At 40.7% G+C, this 26,586-nt stretch overlaps 1 protein-coding gene across 38 annotated transcripts in view; it reads right to left on the bottom strand.

Moving 5' to 3' along the window:
* Nucleotides 1-26,586, bottom strand: part of LOC144376351 (uncharacterized) — a 222,917-nt gene that overhangs the window by 170,072 nt on the left and 26,259 nt on the right. For all 38 annotated transcript variants that reach the window (XR_013436740.1, XR_013436712.1, XR_013436709.1 and 35 more), the window contains exon 2: nt 24,661-24,900. The gene's annotated coding sequence lies outside the window, so the exon portion shown is untranslated. The remainder of the gene's footprint in view (nt 1-24,660; nt 24,901-26,586) is intronic.

Genomic DNA, 26,586 nt, shown 5'->3' with positions numbered 1-26,586 from the left:
AGTGCAGAGTGACCTTAAGTGTTAAGCATGAAGATCTCTGTGCTGTGGAGGGTCAAAAATCCAAAACTGGACAATTCTCCCTAGAACCTCACAGTGTTCTGTGAGGTTCACAGGGTTCACAAACCCCTGCACTAAAGATCCAGTTTGAACTTCACTGCAGGGAAGATCTGGGGAACAGGTGAAAATTAATTCTAAATGGGTGGATCTGGTTCTCTGCAAATGTTCTTAGGAACGAAAGAATTTGAACTAGAGCTTGAAAAGCAGACCAGACCCTTTAGGCAGGCAGGGAAGGAGGGGCAAGTGGTGCACTGGAGGAATATCTGACCTTCAAAGGCACCGGGTGAGGTTACTGCGTGGTGTGGCTGAAGGGCGACATTTTAGGTGTGAGTAGGGCTGAGAGGAAGAGAGTGAGATTAAGGATGAGTTCATTAGCAGAGTTTATTGGAAAGATAGCATCCAGCCCAGTATAAAAGTTTGGAATTCTCCCTTAAGGCAGTAGGAAGCCCCTCCAGGTTTCTGATATTCAAGGATGGCTTGACTTTATCAGATTTCTGCCAAGGAGTTGCTCAGAAACAAGTGAAGCGTGAACTGCATAAGGATGTGATGAGTGAGATGCCAGAAGCGGAAAGGAGGGAACAATGAGGAGGATGATACCATCACTCTATCAACTCAGAGTAGAAGGGCTCACATCACGTGCACACGGTCCAAGTAGGAATTGACTTAAATATTTGTGGAGAGGATGGATGGATAAATGCAGGAGTCTTTGACACTACCCAGGGAATTATACTCTCAACTTTTATTGGGGTCGAGAGGAGCTTACATACCATCAATTCTCTCACTTTATATATAAGTGAAATGAGGTAAGACGGGGGAACTGACTGCTTTTGATCACACAGCTACCAGGTGATAAATTTAGGGCATGAAACTAAATCTCTGGACTCCTAGGCTAGTGTTCTTTCCAGTATGTTATATGGTTATTTTCTTCAATTCTTAAAAAGAATTTCAGAGGAAATGGTATGCATGAATATCATATACCACTTGTAATTTATTTTTTTGAACTAAAAGCTACATTGGGAATTTCATTTCCGTTTCGCTGATTAAAATAGGAATTCTGAAAGTCATGCATATTGATTGAGAAGTCCTTGGCTCTGGGGCCAAGTTCTTCCAGTGGCTCTTACCTTCTCGAATCCCATTTCCCCAGGCACTTTTCTCTGGCCTACCCCGATCTACAACTTGCAGCTAAAGACTGCGCGGATGCTCTGACAGGCTGTGCAGCAGAGAGGCCAGCATTTTCCTGGCCAAGGGACAGTTCTGAGGACAGCTCTTCACTTTGCAAAGGTGGAACTGACTTAAGTCATCACGTGGTAATTTAATCAATTGATTTCTAGAAGGCACAACTCTAAAGGGAGTGACTTCCTCAAATCACACCAAAAACCAGACCCTGAACTTTTTCCCCACCTTGTGCATATTAAATTTGTACAGCGTTTGCCTCAACACACTAGTTCGTGTTGGAGGGGATAATAAAAAAAAAAAAATTAAGTTAGAGGCCCTCCCTTAAGGAGTTTCTGACCTAATTGAGGAGAATCACAATATAATTAATAAGTAATAACTGGCTCTTTTTCCTTGAGACCCTTCAGGTGTAAAACAGCCACGTGAGTGATCCGCAGCCTCGGAAGTATATCATTTTAAATTCCTGTTGGACTTCTGAAGGTGACTGTAGCACTTTAGCCTGCAGTCTCCAGTCCCTGATGGCAGAGAGCACACTCTCACTTTTTTGTCCTCCAGAGAAAGTATCGCGGTGGACAATTAATCAGCGCCAAATTTGAGGTTGCAAGGAGTCAGGGAAAATGGCAGGAGAACAAAAAGAAGGGACCTTATCTAGACTGGGAAAACTTACCTGAAGCCTCCTTGCCTCTGCTCTCTCTCCTTTACAATTCATCATCCACACTAATCCAGTTCCTAAAACTTGTAACAGGCCTCAGTTTGAGCAGTGTACTTCCATAGTAGTGATAATGAACATTTATTGAGCCCTTGCTTGGTGCTAGGCATTGTTCTTAATATTCCACATGCATTACCTTATTGTGTAGTGACAGCAGACCTGGAATCTTGGTCCCAGCATTGCCAATATGTAGGTGTGCGCTATTAGACAACTAACTTTGCCATTTCCTCACCTGTTGTGTGATGAGGCAGTACCAGGGTAAGAGGGCGATTGTGGAAGAGGAACCTCATGCAATTGCTATTTAGAGTATGAACCAGTAAAATTTTTTTGTTGTTTGTTTTAATTAGTTACACATGACAGTACAATGATCTTGACATATCATACATTTGAATTAAACCTGTACAATCTTTAAAAAAAAAAGAGAATGATGTGATTCCTAATAAGATTTAAAATGCACATTCTCTTTATTTAACAATCTAACCTCTAGAAAATCCATTCTATAGAGATAATGGAAAGGTGTATAAAGATGTTTATGACAGCATCGTTTGTAAAAGCAAACAAGTGAAATCATCATAAATGTCTATCAACAGAAAAGTAGCTGACAACATTTCTAGTCTATGGAATACTAGACTGTAAATGAGGTACAGAATTGGGAATTTTTTTCCACAGTACACTTTAAAATAGAAAAGTGAATGTGTATGTCATAATTTATTATAAATAGGTATGTGATTCTAATGCACATATACACTGTTATAAATTTGATTTAACTTAGAAAAGCATCTTGATTGATAAATGCTCACAGACTGAAGGAGAAAACTTTTACTTCTCACTTCATCTAATTTGTAAAAAAGAACTGGGCAAGGCTGTTTTTTTACTTCTTAGTGCTTTTAGAACTTCTCAGTGACAAATGAGCTAACATCTGCCTTCTAAGGAAGATGGATCTGATTGCACAGGAGGTTCTAGTCCTCCAGGGACCTACCCCTACCCTCATGAGACTGAAGGCCAGGGCTGAGGAGACCCAGCACAGAGATTCCATCAGTCCTGGGGCAGTCTGGGAGGGACGGGCAAGGACTGGAGTTGGGAGAGAAGCAAGAGAAAAAGGACTGAGAAGGCAGGAGGGTCTACACAAGGCAGAACATTCAGGTTTTTATGGAGAAAAGGAATGACATGATTAGTTTGAGATGTCAACCTTATTATAATGTCCCCTTCGGCCACACCCAGTCCCAGGCACGTGTCAATAAATTCTACTTCACCCACAAATGTTTGTTTTTTTCTAAATGTCAATCGTCTAGGTAATCTTCCAAGTTTCCTTCTAACCAAAACCTTGGGTGTCTCAGTTTCTATGTGCCTGTCCTTGTCTGGCCCCTATTTCCATTCACCCATGCCTTGTGGGGTCTTCCCTGTCTTTGACAATTCATCCTCCAGGTGAGCCCGACTGCACTTTCACACCTGTGGGTTTTGATCTGTGCCTCTCTGCTTTCCCTGGTGGATCCTACTCAGTCCTTAAGGCCATGCTCAAATGTGCCCTTCCCAGATGTGTTGCTAACCTCAAAACAGAATCAGCCACCATCACTTCTGAGCTCCTGAAGTGCTTCTGTTAAGTTGGGGAGGAGGCTGTGTTGCCCTTGCTGTCCCCAGAGGGTACTGAACATGTTTACTTCTTTCTGTACCCTCAGCCTCCTGCACAGCGCCCTATGCATGGTAGATGCTCAAAAAATGTTGAGAAAACATTGAATGTGTGAATTCTAAAGCCAGCTTTTACCTAGTTTGGGTTTCAAAGGTCTTCTAGGTGCTGACACCTTTCTCCCTAGAGTATGCATCTAGTACTCTAAGCTGTATGGGAATATTCTTCTCCAAATGATTGCTGCTCCACCCACAAATATGGCCCAGAATCAACCCGCCAATTAACTGTAGTGGGCTGTGCTGGCTTCTAGAGGTTCCTCAAAGCCCACAGGTTCCAAAAGGCCCGTTTTCTAAGTCAAGGGGAGATACCTAACTAGGTCCTGAGCTGAGCCTGAAAGAGAGGCAGTGGTCAGGCCACACAGGAAGAGGGTTTTTCTCAAGGTAAGAGGCTAATCCTGACCTGCAGCTAATGGCCCTTTAATAGCTTAATGACCATGTGAGAGTCCTTGGCCTGGCCTGGCCTGGCCTGGCCAGGCACTGAACACAGTCAGGAGAGCCCCACCCAGGTTAATTGATCTGTTTCTGTCCTCTGACAGGCCCTGGGCAGGAGTCAGCACATTTTCCCCTGCACACAGATCTTCCTTGTGCCAGGCTTACAAAAGAAAGTTCCCTGAGCCGAGCAGGCCAGGCCAGCTCTAAGTGGCCCTGCATCTTGCTCTCATTGCTTCTCTTTCCTCTCCAGGTTTTTCTCTCACTCCCACCCTCAGCTATATTCTCTCTGGATGTCTATACTTTGCTCCTTTCTCTCCCTCTTCCTCTGTACCCTCGTAGCTATAAGTTCTCAATCTTTCTGTCTCTGCCTCTTATTCCTCTGCCCTCACTCCACACCTACCTCTCCTTCCTGTCCACAAGGACTTTCTGTCACTCCCCATCACCATGCCAACTTCTCTTTTTACCAACATTCAAGAACCCTCTGCTTTTCTGCCTGCAATGTTGGACAGAAGTTTGATGGCTTTTTGTTTATGCTCTCCCTTCCTTCTGCCTCCAAGTGTCTGAGCAAAGAGGCTACAGTTTCCCACTCTTGTCAACACTGTTTCTGGAAACACCCCTGGTGCCTGACTCTTGACACTTTTCCCTCCCAGAGGCCAAGTTGACCCATGCTGATGTACAGAGAACAGATCTAGGACCCTGGCCAAAGTCACTGTGGGGGTTGGCTTAGGTATGCCCTCATGCTGAGACTGGCAACCCAAAGTTTATGAGCAGTCTTCTTGCCATTTCTCCCATCTCCTAAGTCTGGACAGGGTCACTCTCTGTACTTAGGCCATGCGTGAGTAGTCATGAAGAGTGCTATGAAATCACAGCCATGAAGACAGATCAGACAGAACCAAGGCACCTCTGCCCTTCTTTAGGTGGGAAGGAGGTGCTAGGGACTGAACCTAGGGCCCTGCACATTCAAGGCAAATGCTCTGCCGCTGAGCTACACCCCTAGCCCTGGGCCCTTCTTTGACCATCTTGCTTCCTCATAAAGAATGAAACAAAAGTCACTGCTAATCTTGCCATGGCTCTCAGGGCTATGAGGGCACCACTGGATACTAACGGAGCTCTTTTATTTATTCATTTGTCCAGTAAACACACCTAAGTAGCACTAAGGCCTTAATAACAAGGATATAAAGATCTTCCCAGTTTCTGATGAGCTTACATCTTAATAGAGGAGATGGGTCTGTAGGTAGCAAAAATAGAAACTCTTGGGGTAATTGTGAAGCAAAGAATTGATGAAGTGCCAGGAATGTAGACTGACTGTGGCCAGTGAGAAGATATCCATAGATATTTGAGATGAGTCTCAAGTTTCTGTACAAATAAACACCCCAACTCTTTGTGTGTGTGTGTGTGTGTGTGTGTGTGTGTGTGTTTTGAGGGGCAGTCAGAAGGACTGGTATTCATTATTAGGAAAAGCAACAATAGCAATAAATGATTTGGGGAAAAATTATAAAAATTGAGTGAAGTCCGAACAAAAACTAATGGTCAGAGATTTAAACTATGCTATACTGTTGCAAAACTCCACTGATATTTTTATTTAAAATATAGGTATTTTAATCAATCTTGAAGCCCCAATTCAAGATTAGACATTCTAAAGGCAGAGGAAGAAAGAAACGGTGGAAAGAGGATTTAGAATCAAGAGGTTTGAATCATACTTCTGCCTTTAACAAGCCACTTTGAACAAATCCCTTCCCATTTAGCCCTCAGTTCTATTCCAAGATCACATCAACTTTCACTGTCTGTTTCTCAGAATGACTATGATTTGGTGGGTTCTGTTATGCTACTGCCATCAGGACCTTCTGGGTTCTCTATGTCAATCCTGTGTTTCTAAAGTTGTGAAATTTGGGGAAAGGAAAGATGGAGTATATTTTTCATGTATTTTATAAATGAGGAATAGAAAAATGTTGAGTTCTACATATGTCCTTCCCCCAACATTCCTTCACCATGTCTTTCCAAATCAGTGGACGAAAAGAGCAAATCGAAGACGTGAGTTATGTCTTCAAAATGGTTAAAAGAAAAAAAAAAAAGACTATGTGGGATCCTATAGCAGTAAGATGACCCAATTCGTTCCCTAACTTTAAGGATGGGAGAACTAAGGCCCAGAAAGAGCAAGCAACTTAGCCAAGTTCACATAGCAAATTGCTGACATACCTGGCACCCAAAGTCCTGTAGAACTATCAGGCAATGCTCTTACATGGCTCCATGCACTCCCACATTTTCACTTGCATTTCCACAGCAGTTTGTCTCCCCATTCTGACACCATATACAACAGTAATACTCAATCCTTGATTGAGATATAACATGTTCTAGAAAGGTGTCAAGGGCCACTTCAAAGTGTGCACTGATAAGCTCATGAAATGGCTATATTTGTCTGTATTCTGTTATTATAATAAAATGCCTAAGTCCAGGTGACTTTATAAACAAAAGATGTTTACTTATCTCATAGTCCTGGAGACTCAAGGGCATAGTGCCAGCATTTCCTCAGCTCTCATAGCAGGTAGAATGGGAGTGGTGGAAGCTCCTGCGAGAGGGGAGAGATCACATGGCCAGGCAGCAAGCCAGAAAGATTTGGGGATCAGACTCAGTCTTTTATAATAAGCACACTCACAAGAACTAGCTCAAGATCCTAAGAGAACTACTTCAATCCCTCCCAAGGTCAGTGCCCTCAGTGAACTAAGAACCTCCCTCCCACTTGCAGGTCCTACTCCCTGGACACTGCCACACTGAGGACCTAACTTCCAAAACAAGCCCTTTAGAGACAAGCCACATCCTCACCATGGCACCCACCACCCTTCTTCAGTGCACACTGTTGAGTCTCTCTCCAACAGTAGGTGTCTCGTTATTAAACACCAACACAACCTCACACAGAGGCTTCTAGGGCCAGATTCTGCCAACAACTCGAGATTCTGCAAATTGTCTTCTGACCCCTGAAGAGGAAGGAATGAGAGACAGTGATGAGGGGAAGAGAGACAGCAAAGACCCCTGTTTGTTTGGCAGAGGACACAGACCTTTAGATTTCAACTTGGACCCTTGACCCTTGACATGCACAGAATCACAGTTCTCCCTCTTAACCTTCAGGAAAGAAAGCCCATCCTTTAGCCACTGAAATAACATGACTAAGACCAGGAAGACACTCATCATTGTGAACTTTTATATAAGTAATAATTTTCCAGTGGGAATTGAACTCTCCTTATCTCTCTGCTATTTTTAAATGCTAATTACTTCTGATTTTGTTTACGTAGGTGGGGCTAAAAAAGAACTTTTGCTTTGTAACCATTGAACTTAATGCATCTGTTTTTGGACACTGGTGATTTATTTTTGCACACATGCTCCAAATTGGTGCTAATTACTTTAAAGGATTGGAGTTTCTATTCCAAGGGGGATGACGACAGAACGTCAATTTGCAGTCTCTGAGCATAATGTCCCAATTATCAATGCATTCCAGACCAGAATGGACTTGGCACCTTCTTGAAGGGATTTGGCTCCGCTTTTATCAGCCAGTCCCTGGTCGTAGCTTCATTAAAACTTGCTTTCTAGTAACTTGTGGTGTGCCTATACATTTCTGTCTTTTAAGCCATTTAGCGTTCTACCAATATTCCAGATACCTACCTTTCAATTTCTAGGTCAAATTCTCTTCCCTCAGAGACTTCTTTGATCTCTTTGGCTGAAGATAATTTTTACTTCCTATGAAAGTTCTAGAACATTGTGCTGATTCCTCCCCCACCAAGTAATTTCAACTTTCATCAATATGTTATAATCACTTATTCACGTTCTCACTTTTCTACAATGTAAGCCCCTTAGTGACAATACCTTATCTGAGTTATCTTTGTCTTTACTGCACCCTGAATCCTCTCCCAGTGCCCTATTCATGATAAGTGTTTTATATGTTAATTTTTTTGAGAGAGAGAGAGAGAAAGAGAGAGAGAGAATTTTTAATATTTATTTTTTAGTGCTCGGCGGACACAACATCTTTGTTTGTATGTGGTGCTGAGGATCGAACCCGGGCTGCACGCATGCCAGGCGAGCGTGCTACTGCTTGAGCCACACCTCCAGCCCTTATATGTTAATTTAATTGACAATTTTCTCTAAATATCCCATGTGTTTTAGAAAGATTTTAAGGTTAAGTTTGAATAAATATTTATGGAACAAAGGAATTACTATAGGTGTTCCTTTTTTTATAACCCTTCACCTTATGGTGCTTCTCAGATCTTGCGTTGCTTACAAATTAGAAATTTGTGGTACCCTGCACTGAACATATCTATCAGCACCATGTGTCCAAGAGTACATTCTCACTTTGTGTCTCTGTCACCTTCTAGTGATTCTCTCAATATATCAAACTTGTTCATAGTTATTATATATGTTATGGTGACCTGTGACCAGCAATCTTTGATGTTGCTATTGTAAATATTTGCAGTGCCATAAACTGCACCCATAAAAGTGCAAACTTAATTGATAAATGTGTGTGTCCCAACTGCCACCAACTGGCTGTACCTCCCTCCCCAGCTTCTTGAGCTGCCCCTTTTCCTAAAACTCAACAATATTTATATTAGGCCAATGAATAGCCTTAAAATGGCCCATAAGTGTTGAAGTGAAAGGGAAGAGTTGCATAGGCCTCACCTTAAATTTTAAAAATCACAAATGATTATGCTTAGAAGGAAGACCTGTCAAAGCCAGGATGGACCCAAAGCTGGGCTGCTTATGCCAGTTAGACAAGTTGTAAAGGCAAAGGAAAGTTTTTGAAGGAAATAAAAAGTGTCACCCCAGGAAACACATGAATGATAATAGAGTGAAACAGACTCATTGCTGATTTGAAGAAAGTTTTAGTGGTTTGGATGGAAAATCAACAGCCACCACATTCCATTAAGCCAAAGCCTAATCCAGAGCAAGGCCCCCACTCTCCTCAATTCCATGAAGGCTGAGAGAGGCGAGAAGTTGCAGAAGAAATGTATGAAGCTAGCAGAGGTTGGTTCATGAGGTTTAAGGAAACAAACTCTCCACAGCTTGAAGGTGAGGGGCAAGCAGCAAGTGCTGACTTGGAAGCTGAGCTGAGAGAATTGAGGAAGGGGATTGCTAAAGTCCAGCCTTACGTTGGACTTCTGTAGCTAGAGAAGAGAAGGCAGTGTCTGGCTTTGAAGCTTCAAAAATTAGGCTTACCTCCTTGATAGGGGCTAGTGCAGCTGGGGATGTAATGTTAAAGCCAATGCTCAGTCATTGAAAATCCTAGAACCCTTAAGAATTAGAGTAAAGCTACTCTGCCTATGCTCTGTAAATAGAACAATAAAGAGAAATAAAGACATTTGTTTATAGTATATAAGTATTTGAAATCTGTTGTAGAGAACTATTGCTCAGATGGAAAAATAAAAAGGATTCCTTTCAAAATATTACTACTCATTGACAATTCACCCAGTTACCCAAGAGCTCTGTTGGTGACGTACAGGGGGATTAATGTTGTTTTCATGCCTGCTAACACAATATCCATTCTGTAGCCCAAGGAGTAATTCTGATTTTCAAGTCTTATTATTTAAGATATACATTTTGTAAGACTATATAGCTACAAAAGCTATAGGCATCTCTGATGCAGCTGGATAAATTAATGGAAAATATTCTAGAAAGGATTTCCCAATAGGGAGCCTACATCATGGGAACAAATGTTTACTCCTCACACTTCAGATAGAGCCCTAATATCCAGAGTATACAAAGAACTCAAAAAATTAGACCATAAAATAACAAATTACCCAATCAATAAATGGGCCAAGGACCTGAACAGACACTTCTCAGAGGAGGACACACAATCAATCAACAAGAACATGAAAAAATGCTCACCATCTCTAGCAGTCAGAGAAATGCAAATCAAAACCACCCTAAGATACCATCTCACTCCAGTAAGATTGGCAGCCACTATGAAGTCACACAACAACAAGTGCTGGCGAGGATGTGGGGAAAAGGGTACTCTTGTACATTGCTGGTGGGACTGCAAACTGGTGCGGCCAATTTGGAAAGCAGTATGGAGATTCCTGGGAAAGCTGGGAAGGGAACTACCATTTGACCCAGCTATTGCCCTTCTTGGACTATTCCTGAAGACCTTAAAAGAGCATACTACAGGGATACTACCACATCGATGTTCATAGCAGCACAATTCACAATTGCTAGACTGTGGAACCAACCCAGATGCCCTTCAATAGATGAATGGATAAAAAAAATGTGGCATTTATATACCATGAAGTATTACGCAGCACTAAAAAATGACAAAATCATGGAATTTGCACGGAAATGGATGGCACTAGAGCAGATTATGCTTAGTGAAGCTAGCCAATCCCTAAAAAACAAATACCAAATGTCTTCTTTGATATAATGAGAGCAACTAAGAACAGAGTAGGGAGGAAGAGCAGGTAGAAAAGATTAACATTAAACAGAGACATGAGATGGAGGAAAAGGGAGAGAAAAGGGAAATTGCATAGAAATGGAGGGAGACCCTGATTGTTATACAAAATTACATATAAGAGGTTGTGAGGGGAATGGGAAAATAAACAAGGAGAGAAATGAATTACAGTAGATGGGGTAGAGAGAGAAGATGGGAGGGGAGGGGAGGGGGGATAGTTGAGGATAGGAAAGGTAGCAGAATACAACAGTTACTAATATGGCATTATGTAAAAATGTGGATGTGTAACCGATGTGATTCTGCAATCTGTATTTGGGGTAAAAATGGGAGTTCATAACCCACTTGAATCTAATGTATGAAATATGATATGTCAAGAGCTTTGTAATGTTTTGAACAACCAATAAAAAATAAATAAATAAATAAATAAGGATTTCCCATTCTTGATTCCACTAAGAACATTTGTGATGCATAGGAGGTGGGAATAAATAAATAAATAAACAAACATTAACTGGAGTTTGGAAAAAGTCCATTCCATTCCTGTCTATGTGGATGGATTTGAGTAGTTTGGGACTTCACAGAAGGAAGTAACTGCAGCTGTGGTAGAAATGGCAGGAGAATGCAAATTAGAAGTGGAGCCTGAAGGTGTGATTGAAATGCTGTGATCTCATAATAACAATAAAAACACTTTTAACAGCACGGAATTGCTTCATATGGATGAGCAGAAAAAAAGGGCGAAGATGCTGTGAACATTGTTGAAACGTGCTATGAACAACATCGCACGCTGTAGGGAAATCTTTTATGAAAGGAAGAATCACTTGATTTTATCTTATTTTCAGAAATTGCCACAGGTGATGGATGCAGTCATCAATATGAAGGCAAGACCCTCCACCAGCAAAATAGTTATGATTTACAAGGGTGCAGATGATCATTAGCATTTTTTACTAGTAAAGTATTTTTAACTAAGGTATGTACATTTTTAGACGTGACATAATGATGATGTGCTATTGTACACTTAATAGATTATAGTACAACGTAAACATAATTTTTATATGTCCTGGGAAACCAAAAAACTCATGTGACTTGCTTTATTCCAATATTGATTTTGTCGTGGTAGCCTGGAACCAAACCTGCAATATCTCTGTGGTTTGCCTGGAAATCTATACACACACAAATGAAATAACTGAAATCTGTAATAAGCACATGAATCATATCCAGATAATAAAGAGCTTAGCAATCATAATTAGGAAGAGAGCATACATTGTGTTGTAGGGAATGATTGGGGGTAATGACAAAGGATTTAAAACTCTACCACCAAAGAAATCCAGATTTGTGATACAGTATTTGCTTATACAGATGTTTAAATGAAAACCATCCTACCAGGTAGGAGGAGCAGTCTTCACTGGCTGTACAGAATGAATGTGTAGCACATATTGACCAAGGAGTCATGACCACAGAGGGAGAAGAATAGAATATTGTGTTCCTTTACCTTTCACTTATTTAGCCAACGAATCCTTATTGGTAAGCTTCAAGATCAAATGCAATGCCAGTACTGTCAATACAAAAGAAGATCCTAGGGTAGATGCCTAGGTGCAGGGTCAGCAAACTGTGACCAGTAGGCCAAACCTGGCGCACCAGGTGTTATTGTAAATAAAATTTTATCGGCACACGGCCATGCCAATTCATTGACATATCATCTGTGTCTGCTTTCTCTCTACAACCACAGAGCTGAGTAATTCTGACAGAGACTGTATGTCTTGAAAAGCCAAATATTTACCATCTGTCATCTGTCTCTTTATGGGAAAAGTCTGTTGACCTCCATTTAGACCCTGATTTAAAACTCACTGAAAAAAAACTGGAGACAGTGCCCTGTGAGATACAGATGGAGTTCCATGAGAAGACAAGGAAGTCCCATTTGACAAGGGCCATGGGGGGCAGACCACGTATTTTTTGCTTGTTGTTGTGCCACAAATGCCTGTGATTGAGGCGTGGGTGTTCAGTCTATATTTGTTAAATTACATATTTGTAGTATTTCTCAAGTGAGAGTGGAAAGGTCATTAGAGTAACCCAGGAGAAGTGTGGATGGATAGGGAGAGCACTTACAATGACACTGAGGCAGGAGAGAGCCAGGTGCCACCAAGAGCAGAAGCTGCTCATGGGAGGGTGTATAGTATTTTGGAGCAGGATTTGGGGGGAAGAATGAGATAAGGCTGGAAGATAGGTAGGAGCTAGGTCAGACAGGGCCGCTAAGTCTCATTATGGAGTCAGAACTTTATTCTGACTGTCATGGAGAGCCACTGTTAAGTTTTCAGCAGGACAATACAAGTCCAGAGTATTGCTTTATAAATAACCACTTGGGCCCACACAGAGGCTCCAGCTGTATCTCAGCTCCTGAGGAGGCTGAAGCAGGAGGATGACAAGTTGAAGGCTAACCTGGGCAACTCAGTGAGACTATCTCTCAAAATTAAAAGGGTTGGGTATGTAGCTCAGTGATAGAGTATTTGCCTAGAATGCACAAGGCACTGTGTTCAATTCCCAGTACCACCAAAAGAGAAGGAAAGAGAAGAGGAGAGAGAGAGAGAGAGAGAGAGAGAGAGAGAGAGAGAGAGAGAGAGAGAGAGAGAGAAAAGAGAAAAAGAGAGAGAGGGAGAAAGATGAATAGACAGACAGGTAGACCAACTGACCAACCACCTGGACTGCTTTGTGGAAAATCAACTTGAAGAAAGGCCAGCCTGGGGCAGGGGGCCCAGCTAAGAGCTGTGGTAGAAATCTAAGGGCCCACACTCAGGTAGTGAAATTTGAGAATAGGGAGTAGCAGACTGATTTTAGAGATATTTAGAAAGTAGAGTTAATAGGACTCAGTGATAAAGCCTTAGGGGATAGGTTTCAGAGCAAAGGAGAATTAAAAATGTCAAGATTCCAGCCTTTTGGGTAGAAGCTAGAGTCCTTCACTGACATGAGGATCACGGGAATAAAAGTGTTAGGAGAGGGGAAAATACTTGAGGCATGTAGAATTCAGGGTTCTGTATAGTATATCTAGGAGGAGCTTAAATATATGAATTTAAAATTCAGGTAAATAATCCAGTCTAAAGATCCCAAACTGGGCATTATCAGAATTCAGAGAATAAATTAAAGCCATAGGAATAGATAACATTTCCTAGAGAGAGAGAGAGAGAGAGAGAGAGAGAGAGAGAGAGAGAAAGAGAGAGACATTACCAGAGAATTAAAAGAAAGAAAGGGTCAAAGAAGAAAATTAAAAACAGAGGAATGCCAACACTGATAGAAGATTAGAGCTCAAGCAGCCTTTAAAGAGAATGAGGAAGAGCATCTAGGAACATAGGAAGAAAACCATTAGACGTGAGTACCACAGAATCAAGGGGTATGAACTGATCAAAGTCAGGTGTATTGGCTGGTAAAGAAATGTCTAGCACAATGAAGACTAAGGCAGAGGTAGATGCAGGACACATTGACTATAGACTTTCACTACGGCCGCTCTGGTAGAATAGTGAGAGTAAAAGTGAGAAGCAGAGAACCAAAGCCTGCATGGGAGTGCGGGGGACGTGGAGAGAGGGGCAGGTGGTCTATGAAGGTAGGTAGACCACTTGCCAGAGACAGGAAGAGGTTGCATTTTTCCTTTCTTTTTTCCTCTCTCAAGTTAGGAGAGATCTCATTATTCTTAAACATAACCTGGGAGCGAACAATATTTTCATTTAAATAAAACCCCAAGAAAAGAAGTTGTCTTTTGCAAAGGACTTCACAAGTTTTGTTTTTTTAGAAAAAAAAATAATTTCAGTAACCCAAACTGTTCTCTTTTTCTGCTTGGTTTCCAAGAAGCTTAGAATCAAATTCAGTTCCCCCTTGGTGACTGGTAGGATTCACTGCCACTTCCTTCACCTGCTTTCTGTTCTGTTTTATATCCTCATCTTATTTTTAAATAATAATTACCGGGAGCAGTTTACAAGGACTTTCTCACTTGACAGCTCACAGCATCCATATCCTCCGTCCGGTTGTGTGACAGATGTGACAGACAATGGTGAGTAAGACAACACAGGTACTGCTCTAATCGTCTAGTAAAGGAGACTGGCATTAGCTGAGATGGAGGAGACCAGCACTTTAGAGCTACTCAACTAACCCTAGTCTCTCTATAGTTTTGGTTTTTTTTAATGTAAGCAAGAAAAAAATCTCTAACTTGTTTCAGGCATTATAATTTTGGGTCTCCATTAGAAAAACTGAACCTATATACTAACTGACTTAACATGGTGCAGAACTCTGATACTTAAAGGGCATAGGATGCAAGTGAATTCGACATGATCTTGACCTCAGGGAGCCCAGACCAGGGCAAAAGATGGCAAGTATACAAACTTCTATAATGCAAGGAAAGAGGTGCCGAGGGCGCTAAGGCAGACAGATGGTCAGTCACACAGACTTACAGGAGGGAATCATTATTATAAATGAGGTCATATTTGAGCTCAACCTTCAAAGATGGCTAAAATTTTGACATGCAATGAGTAACAAAGCATTTCAGGCAGAGGGAATTCTGCTTTTCGTTCAGATTTTAGATTCCAATCATTCTGAAAATGTGATCCTTTGGAAAGTCTCTAGGCCTTTTTCCCTCTTCTATAATAGGACAAATTAATATTGTGAAACTATGACAAAAATGTTTCAAACATTTAAGAGAATCAATTGTTTCCCAAGTCACTGATCCCCCCATTTACAAAGAGGCCCTTGATTTGCCATTTCAAAGCATTTCGGTGGATTAATTAAAGCATTCCTCCCAGCACTTCCCTAAGCAGTGTTTTGTGGGTTTATTTGGAATTCCTAAAAGCGCATGGACACCAAAACAGCATTTCTTCAAAAATATATCTATTATGCAATCTCTGCACTAATGCAAACAGGTCTCTCTTCCAATTGGTTTTCCTTGAACTAAGAAATAATGTCTTCTGTTTCTTTCTTGCTTGCTTCGCAGTGCCCAGTGCCCACCAGAGCAGACAGTGAGCATGGCAGACGCTCTCAGTAAGTATATATTTGCTTGAATAAGAATAGAAGACTTTTTAACATTTTTATTTGACAGTAATTGTACATATATATATATATGGAGCGCAATGTGACATTCCCATGCATGTACACAATGTTTAATGATCTTACCAGGGTAATTGGCATATCCATCACCTCCAACATTTGTCATTTCTTTGGGTTGGGAATATTTTAAAAATCCTCTCTTCTACCTATTTTGAAATATACAAATGTTGTCAGCCATAGTTACTCTACTGTGCTATGGAACATTAGAAGCTATTCCTCCTGTCTAACTGCATGGTTAGAGTCACAGAATTTAAGACTGTGGAGAAGGATGCTGGGATCGTGGGGCCGGACAGGCCTGCATAAAGGTGCCTTCACATGTGGGAAGGATGTGAATGAATCCTTGAGACTCCCCATCAGTCCTGGCAAGGGAGCCCCAACCTCCTCATCCCTTCACTTCACAGGTGAGAAGTGAAGGCTTGAAGGAAAATGGCCTTGGTGATGGTGACAAGGCTACTGGGTTCTAGAGCTGGGTCTAGCTCTCCAGTGCCTTTCCCAGGGAGTCGATCCTTGTTTTCACTCTTTTTTCTTAAGAGTCAGGTTATAAATATGAATGAATCCTATGCATCTTTTGACATTCAAATTTCTACTGTGCTCCTGCCTCAGAAACTAAATGCATGAGAAAATATAAAGTAACAGGAACAAAGCCACCTTTTGAAATTCCAAGACCTGAGAACCAAATCCTTTTAATGAAGGAACAAAGGCTTTAAGGTCTTGGGGTTCTCCTGAGCCATCAGAACTACCGGATGCTGTCTACTTATCTTTTCCCTCTTTAGGGAGCAAGGGGATACAAGTCCCAGCAGAGTCCCATTGGAAGAGCAGTTGATGCAGAATTACAGTTCTAATGAGCTGTGGAAGGCCGGAGGGAGGGGACAGTGAGCAAGATGGGGAGCCCAGGTTGGCATGGATGGGGTCCGTTCTTATTTTGGTGGTAACTGGATGGAGAAGACAGGGTTCTTAATGCCAGCAACTCTACATGTTAGACTTGAAACTCTTTAGTGCATAAGAAAAAGAAACAAAGTTCATTTGTGAGAAAACCTTTTGACAAAGGAAGCAAAATGCTGAACTGAGAATCAAGCTCTGGTGGGAACTCAGTAATTTTCCTGGAACTTGAGCAGTTACCTCCCTTCTAGGCCTCAGTTTCTCCATCTACAAAGTGGCATCTCTTCCAAGCCTAGCAACCTATGCCTCTTTGTAATGTTAAGATGATAACATTGATGTTTCTGAGAGATAGTTAACCTTTTTGATTGTAATGTACTCTACCAGCAATTTGCATAGAGTCCTTGGGTTCTCCCCTCCTTGCTTCTTTTAACATTTAGGAATTGGATAAATTATTCAGCTCATACATGATTCAAATCACATAATAACTAAGAGTAGCGATATAAAATGTTACTTTATTTTCCACAGTGAAAGAAAACATTGCCTTTATGCCGTCAAAGGTGGTATTTATTTGAACTACCCTAGAGAGGTAGAAATGGTCACAAAAGTTGAAATAGTTTAAATTTTCTTGAACTTACTCTCTCACAGTTCAGGGATTTAAAAGTTATCACTAGGGCTGGGGTTGTAGCTCAATGGCAGAGTGCTTGCCTCACACACATGAGGCACTGGTTTCGATCCTCAGCACCACATAAAAATAAATAAACAAAGATATTGTGTCCACGTATAACTAAAAAAACATTTTAAAAAAGTTGTCCCTAAACTTGGCCCAGTTTATTTGGGCCCAACAGGGGTAGACTATTATGGGTCAAACACAGTTGTTTTAGTCTTCAACTCTGAAGAGCCTATTAAACCATTTCCCTTCTCCCCATTATACCTCACTTCCCCTCCAAGTCTATTCTCCCCAGAGAAGCAGCCATGGTCGTTCTTTTAAAATTTGTAGATCATGTGACACTTCTGCTCATCATCTTCCCCGTGATTCCCCAGTTCACCCAGACTCACAGCCACAGTCCCATCCAGGCCCTCCCTGGCCTGACAGGTTCTCTTGCTGACATTTGGGCCTCATTTCACATTCAGCTCCAGTCACCCTGGTCTCCTTGGTGTTCTCAGGACACCCAAGCATACTCCCATGACAAGCCTTTTTTCAAATAATGTTCTCTCTCTGGAACACTCTTCACCCAGATGGCCACAGGTGCACTCCATGTTCACATCTAAGGAGCACACTCTTGGTCCCCATGGCTATCTATCTCCCTTCCCCTAATGTATTCTCTCTCTCTCTCATTTTTTTTTTCCCTTTTTGGACACAATACGTTTATTTTATTTATTTATTTTTAATGGGGTGCTGAGGATCGAACCCAGAACCTCACATGTGCTAGGTGAGTGTTCTATGGCTGAGCCCCAGTCCCAGCCCCCACCCCGCAATGCATTCTTAGGCACAGAATGTACAACCCATGTTATGTTCTTCTTTTGTTTCCTTCCATGAAAATATGACTTCTATAAGCTCTGAGATTCTATATCTTTTCTTCATTCAACTCTTCCATCTCTAGTGCTTAAAAGTATGTGGCAGAAAGTAAGCACTTATATACTAGGTAAAAGAATATTCACAGTGAGCTACTATTCTCTTATGCTGATTTCTATGGAGTTCTAGTTTTTGTTCAATTAAAAAAAATAACTGACCAAATTTTTAAATATGATTATTATACCTTTGTCAGGGTATGCATATGCTCTCTGATGGGATAATTCCAATTAGGATAAAAACATTTTTTTCCTCCAATGTTAAATCAATCCATAAAAAAAAATCAATAGCTCCTTTAAAATCATCACCAAGCATGGCAAATTTCAAAGCATTCCTGAAGGATCAGCAGAGTGGTCAATTAGACAGTGTCCAAAAGACCTGAGGGCCCAGAAGTCCTGGCTTGTCACCCCTTTATGGGATTATATCTAATAAGGTATACAACTCAGGTGACCAAAGTTCTCCTGTTGAGTAACTTACACAATTTCACAGGCAGAGGTGTTATGTAACCATGTCATCCAAAACAGTGACTATATTGATGTGAAGATTTTTCTTCAGATTGCAAGGCCATCATAACATATTATCTTAATTTTATGAGTGTTGCATTATCAGTTGGCTTGGGCTTGGGCAGGTATCATTCCTGTTTAGCTGGCTGAGACATCAGGAGGTATCAGAAATGTACAAAGTAAGAACTCTGGGAACTGGGCCCAAGGCCTCAGTAAATTTCAAATCCATGCTCAACCACTCTGCACTGGTGAGCTTAAGCAAGCCACTTAACTTCCCCAGACCACAATCTTCTGTTCTGCAAAACATGAGTCACAAACAATTCCTGCTTAACCACCTCGTGGCATAAAAATGTGTGAGAGTTTTTCAAAGCATAGAAGACCCCATGCAAATTGCTCAATAAGTAACTAAAATCCATTATCCAGGTCCTTAGACTGATTCCTGAAAGGATTAGTGGTCTTGTCTGGCAGACAGTCTCACTTGTGTCTTCTCATCACCAAGAGAATGAAACCAGAGAAGAGAGAAATCCAGTTTTATGACATCCAATTTTAGAAGATATTCTTGGGGATTTCTTCACTAATCCAACCACATGTCAACTGAGAACCTACTATGGTCAAGATATTGAACCTCTGATTCTGAGGGGGAGAACTAGGCCTGAATGTTATCCAGGTCTTGTTCTCAAAGTGCCCATAAAAGAGTGGGAAAGACCCATCACCACCACACACTGAACCCTAATATGACAGAGAGGGGGATAGGAAAAAGAAAGGGCAAGGACCGAGAATGTGGTCCATTCACATAGCCTTCGACAGTCATTTCAAGCATCTGCCTGAGTCAAGACAGGATACTACTTAATTCAGGGGCTTTGCCATAGGACAATGAGTTCCTTCTTCCGTTTTTTCCCTGAATCTTCTCTTCTTGTACCTCCTCCTTTTTTATGGCCTCTTGCTTTTTCTCTATTTTCTCTCTGCTTTGATGAGAGTTCTGCTGTCTATCACTGAGATATTTTCACCATTAAAGGAAGAGCACAATTGGGAATCTTATGATCCAACACATTTTCTTACTGAATTACAAGGTGATCAAGAGTTACTGGTAGAGCCGACTCTTGCCTGATTTAGATGACATTTTCATCCAGTTTATTGTGCGACAAAGGATGTAGGATGGAATCGAGGGAAGAATGATATTTATTTCCTAAGGTATGAATATAACTGAGGAAAAATAGTTGTTTAGTTACAAAATATAAAGTACTAAGTATTTCAAATTAATTATCATTTATAAACCAAAATAGACATACCCACAATTCCAAGGCAAAGAAAAGCTTGGATCCCTGGAACTTTCAATGCACTATCAAGACTGAAAGGAAACTAGATATCAGATTCCCTGATATCACTTCTTTTCAGATGATAAACTGAAGTCTGGAGAGGAGAGAGATATGACATCATGTCGTGTTAATGATAATAAACAACCATAAATCTAGAACTCAGATCTCCTGATTCTCATTTTATTCTTTTCCACACTCCATGGGCTAGTCCCCAGGTCCAATAGTCCAGGCAGCCACAGACTCATATTATTTCTACAAGCCCTCCTTTCTCTTTATCTTGGATTTTTCCCTCTTCAGGCATTCACCCTCCCCCAACACACACACCACCTTTCTGAGTCACAGTTGGCTGTGACAGCCAAGTCTCCCTAGCCTCAGGGTCATCAAAGCCAAAGCCAGACTTGTATATAGCCCGGTACACCCAAGTGCCCAATGCTCTATATTCCTGTCCTCACAGGAAGTTCTGTCTCTTTTAATCTTTACAAAAATCAGTGAGGTGTTAACTGTTTTATCTTAAAGACTGGTCATCTTAAGCTCAGAGGACTGTGTTATTTGCCCCCAGGTCACAGAGTTAGAAAGCAGGAAGGCCAAGATTTAAACCAGATCAGTCTAGTATCAGAACAGGTAATTGCCTTATTGCCCTTATAGCATAGCCCCGAAAGGATCCTGGTGGTTTAAATTAATCCCAAGGAGTAACTTGACTCCTGGCTCTTCTGTGGGAGATGCACAGTGATCCTGAACATTTCTGTAACCTTAACCACATTCTATATGGTGAGAACTAAGGCAAGTCACTACACTCCTCCTCAGATAAGATAAGTGATGAAGCCTCCCTAAGAGAGTTGTGAAAATTTAACAGAGTTGTGAAAATTAAGGATTAGGACAGATAAGGTTTGAGCATCAGCCAGGTTATCCATGAAGGATTGTATAAAGGATTCAAGAAACAAGTGGTGTTTTCCTTAATCCAAATGTTAATCAACGATAGCTGACATTATTTTGTTGCATGCTGTTTGAAATGCTTTGACTAAATGTGTAGTCTATATATAATAAATGCTGGCTAACAAAATTGAATTTTTATACCTGACCTCTTACCAAAAAAAAAAAAGTTGATTTCCAGCTTATTATGTCATCACACCATTCCTTTAACCTATAAAAAAAAAAAAATCACTGTTGCCATCTTCACAAACATTTATTGAGCACATGAGGGACTGGGATGAGTGTTCTATTACCGGGTATCTTATTTGATTCTCTAAGGGATAGGCACTATTGTTATCTCCATTTCATAGAGGCAGAAACTCAAACCCAAGGTGTCTGAGTACCTTCACTAAAGCCATATGACTGTGAAGTTTTTAGAAGATCAGTTTTTAGAAGTATATATGATATATTTGATATTGCCTTATACCATCTATGTCAAAATAAAACTTTCAAAAGTTCTTGAGGGCCTTGCAATCAAGATATTCAATTGAAGCCAGGCACAGTGGCACAGGCCTGTAAGCCCAGCAGCCTGGGAGGCTGAGACAGAAGAACCACGAATTCAAATCCAGTTTCAGCAACAGCAAGATGCTAAGTAACTTAGTGACACCCTGACTCTAAATAAAATACAAAACAGGGCTGGGGATGTGGCTCAGTGGTCTAGTGCCCCTGAGTTCAATCCCCAGTACCAAAAAAAAAGAAAGAAAGAAAGAAAGAAAAGATACTCAATTGTTTTTATGTAGATATTGTGCTGCTGTGACTAAAGTACATGAGAAGAACAAATTAAAGGACAGAAGGTTTGTTTGGGGTTCCAGTCCATAGAAGGCCGACTCCATTGCTTTGGGCCCAAGATGAGAGCATCACAGGGGGTCAGGGCCAGCAGAGGAAAGCTGCTCCCCTCATGTCAGGGTCAAGAAGGGGAGAGGGAGGGGAGAGAAAGGAGTCTCAGGGAAGATGCACCCTACCAGGGCATGTTCCCAGCGACCCCTATGTCCAGCCATGCCTCACCTTCTACCTTTACCACCCAGTCAGTCCATTCAAACTAGGATGGATTAATGAGGTCTAACAATCCAGTCACTTTACCTCTGAACATTACTACGTTAACACAGGAGTCTGGGGGGACACCTCATATCTAGCACAAAAGAACAGAGGCAAAAGGTTAAAAGTTAACTAAGGAGCTTGAATGTGTGTGTGTATGTGTGTGTGTGTGTGTGTGTGTGTGTTTGTGTGTGTGTATGTGTGTGTGTAAGGGGATGGAGAGCAAGTAGGAATGTATAAGCAAATCTAAACTAAAGAACACCCCTGGAATGGATGACAAAGGTAGCTCTGTCCTTCATCAAGACACACTTGCATGATTACTAATTGAAGTATTTTACGAAAATGACTGGTCACTTATTGTGTGCAAGGATATATGTTCCAGATTTAGGCCATACAGAACACATAGTTGCGTAGCCTTTCTCTTAGACCTCACAAGCTGGATAAATTGTTAGATTAAATATACTTAAATTATTCCATGTAAATAATTTACACTTAAGTAAATTGCCTCTGAGGTGTGCTCAAAAGTTGTTTCTTATCCAAACTGCCCTTTTATGTAACTACTTAAGGAAAGGAATAAAGAAGAACATGCAATTGGGGGAAATACGAGGATAGGATTTGGAGCAGAAGATGAATTACTTAAAGTGATCAGAACTTTGGGACACAGGATACTTTTCTCTTCAGTGAAACTTTGAGCTCTTCACAAAAAAATCCAATGTCCTAAAAGCTAAATAAAGCAAACTGGGCCTCCAATTCCCCAAGGTTCAGATTAAGAGTCCAACTCTTCCGTGGAGGACAGGAGGAATGAGAGACTGGATTCCCATTATAAATAACCTCAGAGTTTAGTCAATAACAATTTCTTTTGAAGCCCTTTAAGAAACCTGGGATAAAGCCAGAAGAAAGGTACCCAATAGCCCAAGCCAGGAGAGTAAGAAAATATCTACAGCTGATTTCATTTTGCATAGCACTTAACTGCTGCAAAGGTGAGTGACCAGGGGTGGCAGAAGCAACCTCAAGATGGAGGGCCCTTTTATAAAAAGTCTGTGCTCTGGCACTCGGGTTACATGGCTTTAACATCCCTCTTGTAGCATGCTTGCATCCCCTGAACCCCAGAAAACAGAAAGACTCTTGGGATCAGAAACCATGAAAGTCACATCCCCATCTAGCAATACCAGTGACCACAGATGAGTCATCTAACCTCCCCATGTGAGTTTAAAATGGATTTTATCTCCAGCAGGTCATCTTTTTACTTAGTCACTCAAGTGATAGGTGTCAATGCACGCTGGGAGGTGATCAAGTTTCCAAAGCATAAAAGAATAAGTCACTTAAAAATTTAAAAGGTGAGTGCTCATTCAGATGTCCTCAGACTCCCACAGTTGAAAATAAAAGTGAAGCTAGTGAATGAAGCACATAAATCCACAGAAGCACCCCTGGTCCACATAGAATGGTACCAAAACTCTCTGCCTAGATTTCAAAGTATTCCCCAAGATATAGTCAATCCCTTTCCCTAGGATTGTCTCAGTCTATCCCTTTATGTATATTGCCTTTATGTTTATCTGTCACATTAATTGTCCAGTGATTCAGGAGTTTAGAATATGGTATTTATAACTGAGCTATTTCCATTTCCTGAAATCCCCCTCCCCTGAGTGGCTGTATGTCCAAACCTGCTCATGCATAACCTCCTCAGAAAAGGAGGCTTCCCTGATTTCCCCTAGTGCAGGCCAGCTCTATCTTAATTGGAGCCCCCTGGCATTTTTATTTGTATCTCATGTTTTAAATTTTTTTTTTCTGGTTCTGGGTATTGAACCCAGGGCCTCCCCATGTTAGGCAAATGCTCCCTCACTGAGCTACACCCCTATCTCCTGTACCTCATATTTTAACAATTGATCTTTTCATAAGTTTATTGTTTAAGAGCAAGATGATATCTGATTTCTCTTTGTTTCACTTACCAAGCAGTGGATAACACTTTCCAGCTAATGAATAACATTTAGTGAGCCCTTTACACGTGAAATCTCCTCTCCTTTACGCCTCACAGCTAACTCGGGATATGGATGCTGATATTTTCCTCATTTAGCAGATAAGGAAACAGGAGCTCAGAGAAATCAAGAAAGTTGCCTAAGTTCATAGCTATAAAGTGGTGAAGTCAAATTGGGAGCCAGGGATTTCCAGTCAAAATCCTTGATTCTTAAAATCCTTGCCTCCACTTACTGCATGCATTCAGCATAGGTATTGCTCAATAAATATTTATTAACTAAATGAGTGAACAAATGGATGAATGAAGAAAGTGTGAGTCTTCAAGTATGAATGTTCATGCTTCATTCATAGAACCTCATGTCCCCTTCCAGTGGATATTTGCTGAGTTAATGACTGAAGGAATTGGTACTAGAGCAGTTGTCTGGGAAACTGCTGAGTCCAGACAGCCCTCAAAGGCGAGTCATTCACTCACTCTTGCAATTCTTATGAAGAGTTTGCCATGTCCCCGACAGATGACATGGGAATAAAAAATAAATCAGACATGAATCCTGTTCTTTGGGAATCTTACATTTGGGGTAAGCTGAAAATTGACCAGATTTTTTTTCAAGTCTAGGAAGGAGTAGTTGTTGTTGGCAGAGGAAAGATTATTCAAGCTCAGGGAACGACCAACAGAACAATCAGAGGTGACCAGTAAGGAAGCCAGATTCTGAGCATGAATAAGCTTCCCCTTAGAGAGGAAATGGTGCTGAAGATCACGAAGAATAGCTAGATGATTCACCCATCAAAATAGGAAGCTCTGTCTGGTAAAGAAGATGATGGCAGTGAGGTGGCAGAAACCACAAATATCCTGCTCAAACACTTACCAAGAGTGGACATCACTCTTCCTCTGAGGCTACTGTCTGTGGAGGAGTGATCTATCTGCTGGCCAGGACTGATGAGAGGCAGTGGAACATTGTGTTAGGATTCCCCAGGCCCTGGAGTCTCTGCCTCTCTCCGGAACAAAGGCTTCCTCCTGTAGCAGCTGTACAAACTTAGGCATTCCTCAAAGCAGAGACAACACCAGTTCCTCTTCCACTCAGTTGTGAAAACCAAGGAGTCAATACCTGTAAAGTACATAGAAGGTGCTTGGCTCATAGTAAACACTCATTAAAATTAACTTTTATTGTGCTTCTATCTGAATCTAATTGTTTCTATAGCTGAACCAAAGTATCCCAGTGAATTTTAGAAGGAAGCTAAATTCTGACAGTTTCTTGCTAAAGTGAGCATGAAATAAAGGTATAAATCATGTGTCTTATAACAACTTTATTGACAAGATGACAATTCTCCATCGGTTCAGAGACTGGCTTCTCTGAACTGTCATATGTAATTGTCCTCTGCAGCAGGATGCCAGTGGACCATTATGTTCTATATTTATGAACTTTCACCCCAGACTTAGAGGGTAGCAATAGACTTATTCTGCTACCTTACACAGTCCCATTTTCTTTTACTTACCAGACATCTTTGGAACTATCAGAACCCATGATCTATTTTCAATATATAAAACATTACTCTAACCTCAAAAGCAGATATTTCTTTATCAAGACAAATACTCATTAATCCATATTCAAAACAGATTTAAAACATCAATGTGTATATTTAAAGTGTATGCATTAAAAAAACTAATTTGTATGTGAAGATTTCTAGGCAAATGCTAGACCTAGCTCTGTTGCAAAAAAAAAAAAAATTTCTGATTTTAAATTCTGCAGGTTGCCTTCTAATACAAACATGTTTTAGTACAAACAGTTTTCAAAGTAGTGACTGGTGAATAAATATTTTCATAATATTATTATTTCTATTTATTTATTTATGGTTACATATAATACATTCCATCTCACCACCAGATGCTAGGGTCTTAGTTTCCCTTATTTTCTATGAAAATATGAAAAATACTAATTAAATTAAATATAGGAATTACTTGAATATTAAATATAGGAGTTGCTTCCTAAATTGATGAGATAATCAAATTAATAGTCAAGACATTTTTTTTTAAAAATTTCAAGTCTATTCCATTTCAGCAACGGCCATGTAAAATGTTTGGGGATTGTTGGTGAATAGGGTATAAAGTGGATTGACAGAGTATAGAGAAAGTGAAGTAGCATATTAGTAGAGGGCTTGCCTAGCATGCCCTAGGTTCAATCTCCAGTACCAGGGAGTGGGGTCAGATGGTGGTGAAGTGAAAAAGGTTATGGTGGTAAAAACAGCACAAGTTTTAGAGCCAGTCAGGAAGACTGAGCTCCAAATCTTAGCTCTGCCACATTAGCTGTTTGTCTTCTGAGACTGAGCTCATTCACCTGAAAAACAGTCATAACAACACCAGCCTTACAGAGTCATTGAAAAGATAAGAGCTAATAATAAATGGGAATTGTCTAGAACAAAGTAAATGTTCAGTAACTAGCAGTTCTTATAATGGAAATAATTTCGATAATATTTGTAAGCAGATAATATTAGACAATGTGTGTGTTATTTGTAGTGTATTAATGTTTTAAAAGGCATTTAGCAATCTATACTTCATAAAGGTGTCACCTGGAGAATCAAGAGAGACTGGCTCATTTCTCTAGTCTATAAAATTGCTATAGTTTCTGCTCTAAAGCACATTAGCAAGACCATAACACCCTGCACACAGTCAACGTCTTATCCTTGATAATTAAAGATTAGAGCACTGCCGTAGAAGTTGGGAGACAAATTTTAGTTCTGGCTTCATTTCAAAAGGACTCTGTGACCTTGAATCAACTGCCTCCTTTTTCTGAGCC

The sequence above is a fragment of the Ictidomys tridecemlineatus genome, chromosome 3 (assembly GCF_052094955.1).
Source record: "Ictidomys tridecemlineatus isolate mIctTri1 chromosome 3, mIctTri1.hap1, whole genome shotgun sequence".
Taxonomy (NCBI): domain Eukaryota; kingdom Metazoa; phylum Chordata; class Mammalia; order Rodentia; family Sciuridae; genus Ictidomys; species Ictidomys tridecemlineatus.
The sequence above is the reverse complement of the archived record's forward strand: the minus strand, read 5'-3'. Positions and strand labels throughout refer to the sequence as shown.